This window comes from Phalangium opilio, unplaced genomic scaffold (genome assembly GCF_054372755.1).
Source record: "Phalangium opilio isolate 3A_F unplaced genomic scaffold, DU_Popi_V2 ptg000082l_1, whole genome shotgun sequence".
In the NCBI taxonomy this organism is placed as follows: domain Eukaryota; kingdom Metazoa; phylum Arthropoda; class Arachnida; order Opiliones; family Phalangiidae; genus Phalangium; species Phalangium opilio.
This window is the reverse complement of record NW_028324189.1, coordinates 14,423,087-14,434,902: the sequence shown is the minus strand read 5'-3', so window position 1 is coordinate 14,434,902 and position 11,816 is coordinate 14,423,087. Positions and strand designations below refer to the sequence as shown.

Here is an 11,816-nt window from a genome sequence, read left to right as displayed (position 1 = left end):
TAACCAATAGGTTGGTGGTTCGAGCCCACCCGGGAGCGGTGTTGTGAGATCTCAAATGTAACGTAAAAATCCAAAATTTTTCCACAATACCTGACGAACATTTAATTTTTGGGCTTCTGTTGCGCAATGGTCAGCGCGTTCGGCTGTTAACCAATAGGTTGGTGGTTCGAGCCCACCCGGGAGCAGTGTTGTGAGATCTCAAATGTAACGTAAAAATCCAAAATTTTTCCACAATACCTGACGACAATTGAATTTTTGGGCTTCCATTGCTCAATGGTTAGCGCGTTCGGCTGTTAATCGAAAGGTTGGTGGTTCGAGCCCAACCAGGAGCGGTGTTGTGAGATCTCAAGTGTAACGTAAAAAGTCAGAGTTTTTCCACAATACCTGACGAACATTTAATTTTTGTTCTTCCGTGGCGCAATGGTTAGCGCGTTCAGCTGTTAACTGAAATTTTGGTGGTTCGAGCCCACCCGGGAGAGGTGTTGTGGGGTCTCAGATGTAGCGTAAAAATTCAAAACTTTTCCACAATACGTGATAACCATTTAATTTCTGAGCTTCCGTGGCTCAATGGTTAGAGCGTTCGGCTGTTAATCAAGAGGTTGGTGGTTCGAGACCACCCGGTACCGGTGTTGTGGGATCTCAAATGTATCGTAAAAAGCCAAAGTTTTTCCACAATACCTGACGACCATTTAATTTTTGGGCTTCCGTGGCGCAATGGTTAGCGCGTTCGGCTCTTAACCGAAAGGTTGGTGGTTCGAGCCCATCCGGGAGCGGTGTTGTGAGGTCTCAGATTTGACGTAATTGGTCAAGGTTTTACCACAATACCAACGACCATTTAATTTTTGGGCTTCCGTGGCGCAATGGTTATCGCGATCAGCTGTTATTCAAAAACTGGTGGTTTGAACCCTCCCGGGAGCGGTGTTGTGAGCTCTCAGATGTAACGTAAAATGTCAGAGTTTTTCCACAATACCTGACGAAAATTTAATTTTTGAGCTTCCGTGGCTCAATGGTTAGCGCGTTCGGCTGTTAACCAATAGGTTGGTGGTTCGAGTAAGCAAGGTACACTTTTGAATGCATTTTTTTCTGGACAAATATTTGACCGAATTCAGCTAAATTCCTTATAAAATACTCATTAAAAGGGATTTAATCTCGATTGAACAATAAATAAAAATGTACCTCGATTTTGAATAACATTATCAAAATCGACGTTTCACGGCCAGAGAAACATATTTTGAGTATTTCTTCACTATTTTCAAATATAACCACTGAAACCATTATTTTTGAACTTTTTGCTTTAATTCAAGCAAATGTAACGATATTCATTCAAAAAACTGTTAAAATTCAATTTTCAATAAGAAATCGTTGTAACGGATTTTGTATCTTTAAGAAAAAAAACATGCAATTTTTTCGGTACACTTTTGAAAGCATTCTTTTCTGGACAAATTTTTGGCCGAATTCAGCTTAATTCCTTCTAAAATACTCGTTAAAAGTGATTTCATCTCGATTGAACCATAAATAAAAATGTACCTCGATTTTTAATAACATTTTCAAAATCGACGTTTCACGGCCAAAGAAGCGTATTTTGAGTATTTCTCACTATTTTCAAATATAACCACTGAAACCATAATTTTTGTACTTTTTGCTTTAATTCAAGCAAATGTAACGATATTCATTCAAAAAACTGTTAAAATTCAATTTTCAATAAGAAATCGTTGTCACACATTATGTATCTTTAAGAGAAAAAACATGCAAGTTTTTCGGTACACTTTTGAATGCATTTTTTTCTGGACAAATTTTTGGCCGAATTCAGCTTAATTCTTTATAAAATACTCGTTAAAAGTGATTTCATCTCGATTGAACCATAAATAAAAATGTACCTCGATTTTTAATAATATTTTCAAAATCGACGTTTCACGGCCAAAGAAGCGTATTTTGAGTATTTCTCACTATTTTAAAATATAACCACTGAAACCATAATTTTTGTACTTTTTGCTTTAATTCAAGCAAATGTAACGATATTCATTCAAAAAACTGTTAAAATACAATTTTCAATAAGAAATCGTTGTCACACATTTTGTATCTTTAAGAGAAAAAACATGCAAGTTTTTCGGTACACTTTTGAATGCATTTTTTTCTGGACAAATTTTTGGCCGAATTCAGCTTAATTCCTTATAAAATACTCGTTAAAAGTGATTTCATCTCGATTGAACAATAATTTAAAATGTACCTCGATTTTTAATAACATTTTCAAAATCGACGTTTCACGGCCAAAGAAGCGTATTTTGAGTATTTCTCACTATTTTCAAATATAACCACTGAAACTATAATTTTTGTACTTTTTGCTTTAATTCAAGCAAATTTAACGATGGTTCGAGCCCACCCGGGAGCGGTGTTGTGAGGTCTCAGATGTGACGTAAAAAGTCAAGGTTTTTCCACAATACCTGACGACCATTTAATTTTTGGGCTTCCGTGGCGCAATGGTTAGCGCGTTCAGCTGTTAACCGAAAGGTTGGTGGTTCGAGCCCACCCGGGAAAGGTGTTGTGGGGTCTCAGACGTAGCGTAAAAAGTCAAAACTGTTCCACAATACGTGACAACCATTTAATTTCTGAGCTTCCGTTTACGTTACATTTGAGATCTCACAACACCGCTCCCGGGTGGGCTCGAACCATCGTTACATTTGCTTGAATTAAAGCAAAAAGTACAAAAATTATGGTTTCAGTGGTTATATTTGAAAATAGTGAGAAATACTCAAAATACGCTTCTTTGGCCGTGAAACGTCGATTTTGAAAATGTTATTAAAAATCGAGGTACATTTTTATTTATGGTTCAATCGAGATGAAATCACTTTTAATGAGTATTTTATAGGGAATTAAGCTGAATTCGGCCAAAAATTTGTCCAGAAAAAAATTCATTCAAAAGTTTACCGAAAAAATCGCATGTTTTTTTTCTTCAAGATACAAAATCCGTTACAACGATTTCTTATTGAAAATTGAATTTTAACAGTTTTTTGAATGAATATCGTTACATTTGCTTGAAATAAAGCAAAAAGTACAAAAATTATGGTTTCAGTGGTTATATTTAAAAATAGTGAGAAATACTCAAAATACGCTTCTTTGGCCGTGAAACGTCGATTTTGAAAATGTTATTAAAAATCGAGGTACGTTTTTATTTATGGTTCAATCGAGATGAAATCACTTTTAACGAGTATTTTAGAAGGAATTAAGCTGAATTCGGCCAAAAATTTGTCCAGAAAAGAATGCATTCAAAAGTGTACCGAAAAAATTGCATGTTTTTTTCTTAAAATACAAAATCCGTTACAACGATTTCTTATTGAAAATTAAATTTTAACAGTTTTGTGAATGAATATCGTTACATTTGCTTGAATTAAAGCAAAAATTTCAAAAATAATGGTTTCAGTGGTTATATTTGAAAATAGTGAAGAAATACTCAAAATATGTTTCTCTGGCCGTGAAACGTCGATTTTGATAATGTTATTAAAAATCGAGGTACATTTTTATTTATTGTTCAATCGAGGTTAAATCCCTTTTAATGAGTATTTTATAAGGAATTTAGCTGAATTCGGTCAAAAAATTTTCCAGAAAAAAATGCATTCAAAAGTGACCCTTGCGTACTCGAACCACTAACCTTTCAGTTAACAGCTGAACGCGCTAACCATTGCGCCACGGATGAACAAAAATTAAATGTTCGTCAGGTATTGTGGAAAAACTCTGACTTTTTACGTTACATCTGAGACCTCACAACACCGCTCCCGGGTGGGCTCGAACCACCAACCTATTGGTTAACAGCCGAACGCGCTAACCATTGAGCCACGGAAGCTCAGAAATTAAATGGTTGTCACGTATTGTGGAAATGTTTTGACTTTTTACGCTACGTCTGAGACCCCACAACACCCCCCCCCGGGTGGGCTCGAACCACGAACCTTTTGGTTAACATCCGAACACGCTAACCATTGAGCCATGGAAGCTCAGAAATTAAACGGTTATCACGTATTGTGGAAAAGTTTTGAATTTTTACGCTACATCTGAGACCCCACAACACCTTTCCCGGGTGGGCTCGAACCACCAACCTTTCAGTTAACAGCTGAACGCGCTAACCATTGCGCCACTGAAGAACAAAAATTAAGTGTTTTTCAGGTATTGTGGAAAAACTCTGACTTTTTACGTTACATCTGAGACCTCACAACACCGCTCCCGGGTGGGCTCGAACCACCAAAATTTCGGTTAACAGCCGAACGCGCTAACTATTGCGCCACGGAAGCCCAAAAAATAAATGGTCGTCAGGTATTGTGGAAAAACTTTGGCTTGTTACGTTTCATTTGAGATCCCACAACACCGCTCCCGGGTGGGCTCGAACCACCAACCTATTGGTTAACAGCCGAACGCGCTAACCATTGAGCCACGGAAGCTCAGAAATTAAATGGCTATCACGTATTGTGGAAACGTTTTGAATTTTTACGCTACATCTGAGACCCCACAACACCTCTCCCGGGTGGGCTCGAACCACCATCCTTTCGGTTAACAGCTGAACCGCTAACTATTGCGCCACGGAAGCCCAAAAATTAAATTTTCGTCAGGTATTGTGGAAAAACTCTGACATTTTACGTTACATCTGAGACCTCACAACACCGCTCCCGGGAGGGTTCAAATTACCAGTCTTTTGAATAACAGCAGATCGCGATAACCATTGCGCCACGGAAGCCAAAAAATTAAATGGTCGTTGGTATTGTGGTAAAACCTTGACTTTTTACGTCAAATCTGAGACCTCAGAACACCGCTCCCGGATGGGCTCGAACCACCAACCATTCAGTTAACAGCTGAACGCGCTAACCATTGCGCCACGGAAGAACAAAAATTAAATGGTCGTCAGGTATTGTGGAAAAACTTTGGCTTGTTACGTTTCATTTGAGATCCCACAACACCGCTCCCGGGTGGGCTCGAACCACCAACCTATTGGTTAACAGCCGAACGCGCTAACCATTGAGCCACGGAAGCTCAGAAATTAAATGGTTGTCACGTATTGTGGAAATGTTTTGACTTTTTACGCTACGTCTGAGACCCCACAACACCCCCCCCCCGGGTGGGCTCGAACCACGAACCTTTTGGTTAACATCCGAACACGCTAACCATTGAGCCATGGAAGCTCAGAAATTAAACGGTTATCACGTATTGTGGAAAAGTTTTGAATTTTTACGCTACATCTGAGACCCCACAACACCTTTCCCGGGTGGGCTCGAACCACCAACCTTTCAGTTAACAGCTGAACGCGCTAACCATTGCGCCACTGAAGAACAAAAATTAAGTGTTTTTCAGGTATTGTGGAAAAACTCTGACTTTTTACGTTACATCTGAGACCTCACAACACCGCTCCCGGGTGGGCTCGAACCACCAAAATTTCGGTTAACAGCCGAACGCGCTAACTATTGCGCCACGGAAGCCCAAAAAATAAATGGTCGTCAGGTATTGTGGAAAAACTTTGGCTTGTTACGTTTCATTTGAGATCCCACAACACCGCTCCCGGGTGGGCTCGAACCACCAACCTATTGGTTAACAGCCGAACGCGCTAACCATTGAGCCACGGAAGCTCAGAAATTAAATGGCTATCACGTATTGTGGAAACGTTTTGAATTTTTACGCTACATCTGAGACCCCACAACACCTCTCCCGGGTGGGCTCGAACCACCATCCTTTCGGTTAACAGCTGAACCGCTAACTATTGCGCCACGGAAGCCCAAAAATTAAATTTTCGTCAGGTATTTTGGAAAAACTCTGACATTTTACGTTACATCTGAGACCTCACAACACCGCTCCCGGGAGGGTTCAAATTACCAGTCTTTTGAATAACAGCAGATCGCGATAACCATTGCGCCACGGAAGCCAAAAAATTAAATGGTCGTTGGTATTGTGGTAAAACCTTGACTTTTTACGTCAAATCTGAGACCTCAGAACACCGCTCCCGGATGGGTTCGAACCACCAACCATTCAGTTAACAGCTGAACGCGCTAACCATTGCGCCACGGAAGAACAAAAATTAAATGGTCGTCAGGTATTGTGGAAAAACTTTGGCTTTTTACGTTACATTTGAGATCCCACAACACCGGTACCGGGTTGGCTCGGACCACCAACCTATTGGTTAACAGTCGAACACGCTAACCATTGAGCCATGGAAGCTCAGAAATTAAACGGTTATCACGTATTGTGGAAAAGTTTTGAATTTTTACGCTACATCTGAGACCCCACAACACCTTTCCTGGGTGGGCTCGAACCACCAACGTTTCGGTTAACAGCTGAACGCGCTAACCATTGCGCCACGGAAGCCCAAAAATTAAATTTTCGTCAGGTATTGTGGAAAAACTCTGACTTTTTACGTTACATCTGAGACCTCACAACACCGCTCCCGGGTGGGCTCGAACCACCAAAATTTCGGTTAACAGCCGAACGCGCTAACTATTGCGCCACGGAAGCCCAAAAAATAAATGGTCGTCAGGTATTGTGGAAAAACTTTGGCTTTTTACGTTTCATTTGAGATCCCACAACACCGCTCCCGGGTGGGCTCGAACCACCAACCTATTGGTTAACAGCCGAACGCGCTAACCATTGAGCCACGGAAGCTCAGAAATCAAATGGTTGTCACGTATTTTGGAAAAGTTTTGACTTTTTACGCTACATCTGAGACCTCACAACACCGGTACCGGGTGGGCTCGAACCACCAACCTCTTGGTTAACAGCCGAACGCGCTAACCGTTGAGCCACGGAAGCTCAGAAATCAAATGGTTGTCACGTATTTTGGAAAAGTTTTGACTTTTTACGCTACATCTGAGACCCCACAACACCTCTCCCGGGTGGGCTCGAACCACCAAAATTTCAGTTAACAGCTGAAGGCGCTAACCATTGCGCCAAAGAAGAACAAAAATTAAATGTTCGTCAGGTATTGTGGAAAAACTCTGACTTTTTACGCTACACTTGAAATCTCACAACACCGCTCCTGGTTGGGCTCGAACCACCAACCTTTTCATTAAAGCCGAACGCGCTAACCATTGAGCCATGGAAGCTCAGAAAATAAATGGTCGTCAGGTATTGTGGAAAAACTTTGGCTTTTTACGTTTCATTTGAGATCCCACAACACCGCTCACGGATGGGCTCGAACCACCAACCTATTGATTAATAGCCGAACGCGCTAACCATTGAGCCACGGAAGCTCAGAAATTAAATGGTTGTCACGTATTGTGGAAAAGTTTTGGCTTTTTACGTTACATTTGAAACTTCACAACACCGCACCCGGGTGGGCTCGAACCACCAACATTTTTTTTAACATCCGAACGCGCTAACCATGGAGCCAAAGAAGCTCAAAAATGGAAATATGCTTCTCTGGCCGTGAAACGTCGATTTTCAAAATGTTATTAAAAATCGAGGTACATTTTTATTTATTGTTCAATCGAGATGAAATCACTTTTAATGAGTATTTTATAAGGAATTAAGCTGAATTCGGTCAAAAATTTGTCCAGAAAAAAATGCATTCAAAAGTGTACCGAAAAAATCGCATGTTTTTCTCCTTCAAGATACAAAATCCGTGACAACTATTTCTTATTGAAAATTGAATTTTAACAGTTTTTTGAATGAATATCGTTACATTTGCTTGAAATAAAGCAAAAAGTACAAAAATTATGGTTTCAGTGGTTATATTTAAAAATAGTGAGAAATACTCAAAATACGCTTCTTTGGCCGTGAAACGTCGATTTTGAAAATGTTATTAAAAATCGAGGCACATTTTTATTTATGGTTCAATCGAGATGAAATCACTTTTAACGAGTATTTTAGAAGGAATTAAGCTGAATTCGGCCAAAAATTTGTCCAGAAAAGAATGCATTCAAAAGTGTACCGAAAAAATTGCATGTTTTTTTCTTAAGATACAAAATCCGTTACAACGATTTCTTATTGAAAATTAAATTTTAACAGTTTTGTGAATGAATATCGTTACATTTGCTTGAATTAAAGCAAAAATTTCAAAAATAATGGTTTCAGTGGTTATATTTGAAAATAGTGAAGAAATACTCAAAATATGTTTCTCTGGCCGTGAAACGTCGATTTTGATAATGTTATTAAAAATCGAGGTACATTTTTATTTATTGTTCAATCGAGGTTAAATCCCTTTTAATGAGTATTTTATAAGGAATTTAGCTGAATTCGGTCAAAAAATTTTCCAGAAAAAAATGCATTCAAAAGTGACCCTTGCGTACTCGAACCACCAACCTTTCAGTTAACAGCTGAACGCGCTAACCATTGCGCCACGGATGAACAAAAATTAAATGTTCGTCAGGTATTGTGGAAAAACTCTCACTTTTTACGTTACATCTGAGACCTCACAACACCGCTCCCGGGTGGGCTCGAACCACCAACCTATTGGTTAACAGCCGAACGCGCTAACCATTGAGCCACGGAAGCTCAGAAATTAAATGGTTGTCACGTATTGTGGAAATGTTTTGACTTTTTACGCTACGTCTGAGACCCCACAACACCCCCCCCGGGTGGGCTCGAACCACGAACCTTTTGGTTAACATCCGAACACGCTAACCATTGAGCCATGGAAGCTCAGAAATTAAACGGTTATCACGTATTGTGGAAAATTTTTGAATTTTTACGCTACATCTGAGACCCCACAACACCTTTCCCGGGTGGGCTCGAACCACCAACCTTTCAGTTAACAGCTGAACGCGCTAACCATTGCGCCACTGAAGAACAAAAATTAAATGTTTTTCAGGTATTGTGGAAAAACTCTGACTTTTTACGCTACATCTGAGACCCCACAACACCTTTCCCGGGTGGGCTCGAACCACCAACCTTTCAGTTAACAGCTGAACGCGCTAACCATTGCGCCACTGAAGAACAAAAATTAAATGTTTTTCAGGTATTGTGGAAAAACTCTGACTTTTTACGTTACATCTGAGACCTCACAACACCGCTCCCGGGTGGGCTCGAACCACCAAAATTTCGGTTAACAGCCGAACGCGCTAACCATTGAGCCACGGAAGCTCAGAAATCAAATGGTTGTCACGTATTTTGGAAAAGTTTTGACTTTTTACGCTACATCTGAGACCTCACAACACCGGTACCGGGTGGGCTCGAACCACCAACCTCTTGGTTAACAGCCGAACGCGCTAACCGTTGAGCCACGGAAGCTCAGAAATCAAATGGTTGTCACGTATTTTGGAAAAGTTTTGACTTTTTACGCTACATCTGAGACCCCACAACACCTCTCCCGGGTGGGCTCGAACCACCAAAATTTCAGTTAACAGCTGAAGGCGCTAACCATTGCGCCAAAGAAGAACAAAAATTAAATGTTCGTCAGGTATTGTGGAAAAACTCTGACTTTTTACGCTACACTTGAAATCTCACAACACCGCTCCTGGTTGGGCTCGAACCACCAACCTTTTCATTAAAGCCGAACGCGCTAACCATTGAGCCATGGAAGCTCAGAAAATAAATGGTCGTCAGGTATTGTGGAAAAACTTTGGCTTTTTACGTTTCATTTGAGATCCCACAACACCGCTCACGGATGGGCTCGAACCACCAACCTATTGATTAATAGCCGAACGCGCTAACCATTGAGCCACGGAAGCTCAGAAATTAAATGGTTGTCACGTATTGTGGAAAAGTTTTGGCTTTTTACGTTACATTTGAAACTTCACAACACCGCACCCGGGTGGGCTCGAACCACCAACATTTTTTTTAACATCCGAACGCGCTAACCATGGAGCCAAAGAAGCTCAAAAATGAAAATATGCTTCTCTGGCCGTGAAACGTCGATTTTCAAAATGTTATTAAAAATCGAGGTACATTTTTATTTATTGTTCAATCGAGATGAAATCACTTTTAATGAGTATTTTATAAGGAATTAAGCTGAATTCGGTCAAAAATTTGTCCAGAAAAAAATGCATTCAAAAGTGTACCGAAAAAATCGCATGTTTTTCTCCTTCAAGATACAAAATCCGTGACAACTATTTCTTATTGACAATTGAATTTAGACATTTTTTTAAGTGAATATCGTGACATTTGCTTTTGCCAAAAGTACAAAAATTATGGTTTCAGTGGTTATATTTGAAAATAGTGAAGAAATACTCAAAATATGCTTCTCTGGCCGTGAAACGTCGATTTTGAAAATGTTATTAAAAATCGAGGTACATTTTTATTTATTGTTCAATCGAGATGAAATCACTTTTAATGAGTATTTTATAGGGAATTAAGCTGAATTCGGCCAAAAATTTGTCCAGAAAAAAATTCATTCAAAAGTTTACCGAAAAAATCGCATGTTTTTTTTCTTCAAGATACAAAATCCGTTACAACGATTTCTTATTGAAAATTGAATTTTAACAGTTTTTTGAATGAATATCGTTACATTTGCTTGAAATAAAGCAAAAAGTACAAAAATTATGGTTTCAGTGGTTATATTTAAAAATAGTGAGAAATACTCAAAATACGCTTCTTTGGCCGTGAAACGTCGATTTTGAAAATGTTATTAAAAATCGAGGCACATTTTTATTTATGGTTCAATCGAGATGAAATCACTTTTAACGAGTATTTTAGAAGGAATTAAGCTGAATTCGGCCAAAAATTTGTCCAGAAAAGAATGCATTCAAAAGTGTACCGAAAAAATTGCATGTTTTTTTCTTAAGATACAAAATCCGTTACAACGATTTCTTATTGAAAATTAAATTTTAACAGTTTTGTGAATGAATATCGTTACATTTGCTTGAATTAAAGCAAAAATTTCAAAAATAATGGTTTCAGTGGTTATATTTGAAAATAGTGAAGAAATACTCAAAATATGTTTCTCTGGCCGTGAAACGTCGATTTTGATAATGTTATTAAAAATCGAGGTACATTTTTATTTATTGTTCAATCGAGGTTAAATCCCTTTTAATGAGTATTTTATAAGGAATTTAGCTGAATTCGGTCAAAAAATTTTCCAGAAAAAAATGCATTCAAAAGTGACCCTTGCGTACTCGAACCACCAACCTATTGGTTAACAGCCGAACGCGCTAACCATTGAGCCACGGAAGCTCAGAAATTAAATGGTTGTCACGTATTTCGGAAAAGTTTTGACTTTTTACGCTACGTCTGAGACCCCACAACACCCCCCCCCCCGGGTGGGCTCGAACCACCAACCTTTTGGTTAACATCCGAACACGCTAACCATTGAGCCATGGAAGCAAAGAAATTAAACGGTTATCACGCATTGTGGAAAAGTTTTGAATTTTTACGCTACATCTGAGACCTCACAACACCGCTCCCGGGTGGGCTCGAACCACCAACCTATTGGTTAACAGCCGAACGCGCTAACCATTGAGCCACGGAAGCTCAGGAATTAAATGGTTGTCACGTATTGTGGAAATGTTTTGACTTTTTACGCTAGGTCTGAGACCCCACAACACCGCCCCCCGGATGGGCTCGAACCACGAACCTTTTGGTTAACATCCGAACACGCTAACCATTGAGCCATGGAAGCTCAGAAATTAAACGGTTATCACGTATTGTGGAAAAGTTTTGAATTTTTACGCTACATCTGAGACCCCACAATACCTTTCCCGGGTGGGCTCGAACCACCAACCTTTCAGTTAACAGCTGAACGCGCTAACCATTGCGCCACTGAAGCCCAAAAATTAAATTTTCGTCAGGTATTGTGGAAAAACTCTGACATTTTACGTTACATCTGAGACCTCACAACACCGCTCCCGGGTGGGCTCGAACCACCAAAATTTCGGTTAACAGCCGAACGCGCTAACTATTGCGCCACGGAAGCC

General features: G+C 39.7%; 1 non-coding gene across 1 annotated transcript; it reads left to right on the top strand.

The window, feature by feature from the left end:
* Nucleotides 1-700: 700 nt before the first annotated feature.
* On the top strand, nt 701-773 carry TRNAK-CUU (transfer RNA lysine (anticodon CUU)). The gene has a single exon. It is a non-coding gene; the product is annotated as a tRNA-Lys (tRNA).
* Nucleotides 774-11,816: the final 11,043 nt, after the last annotated feature.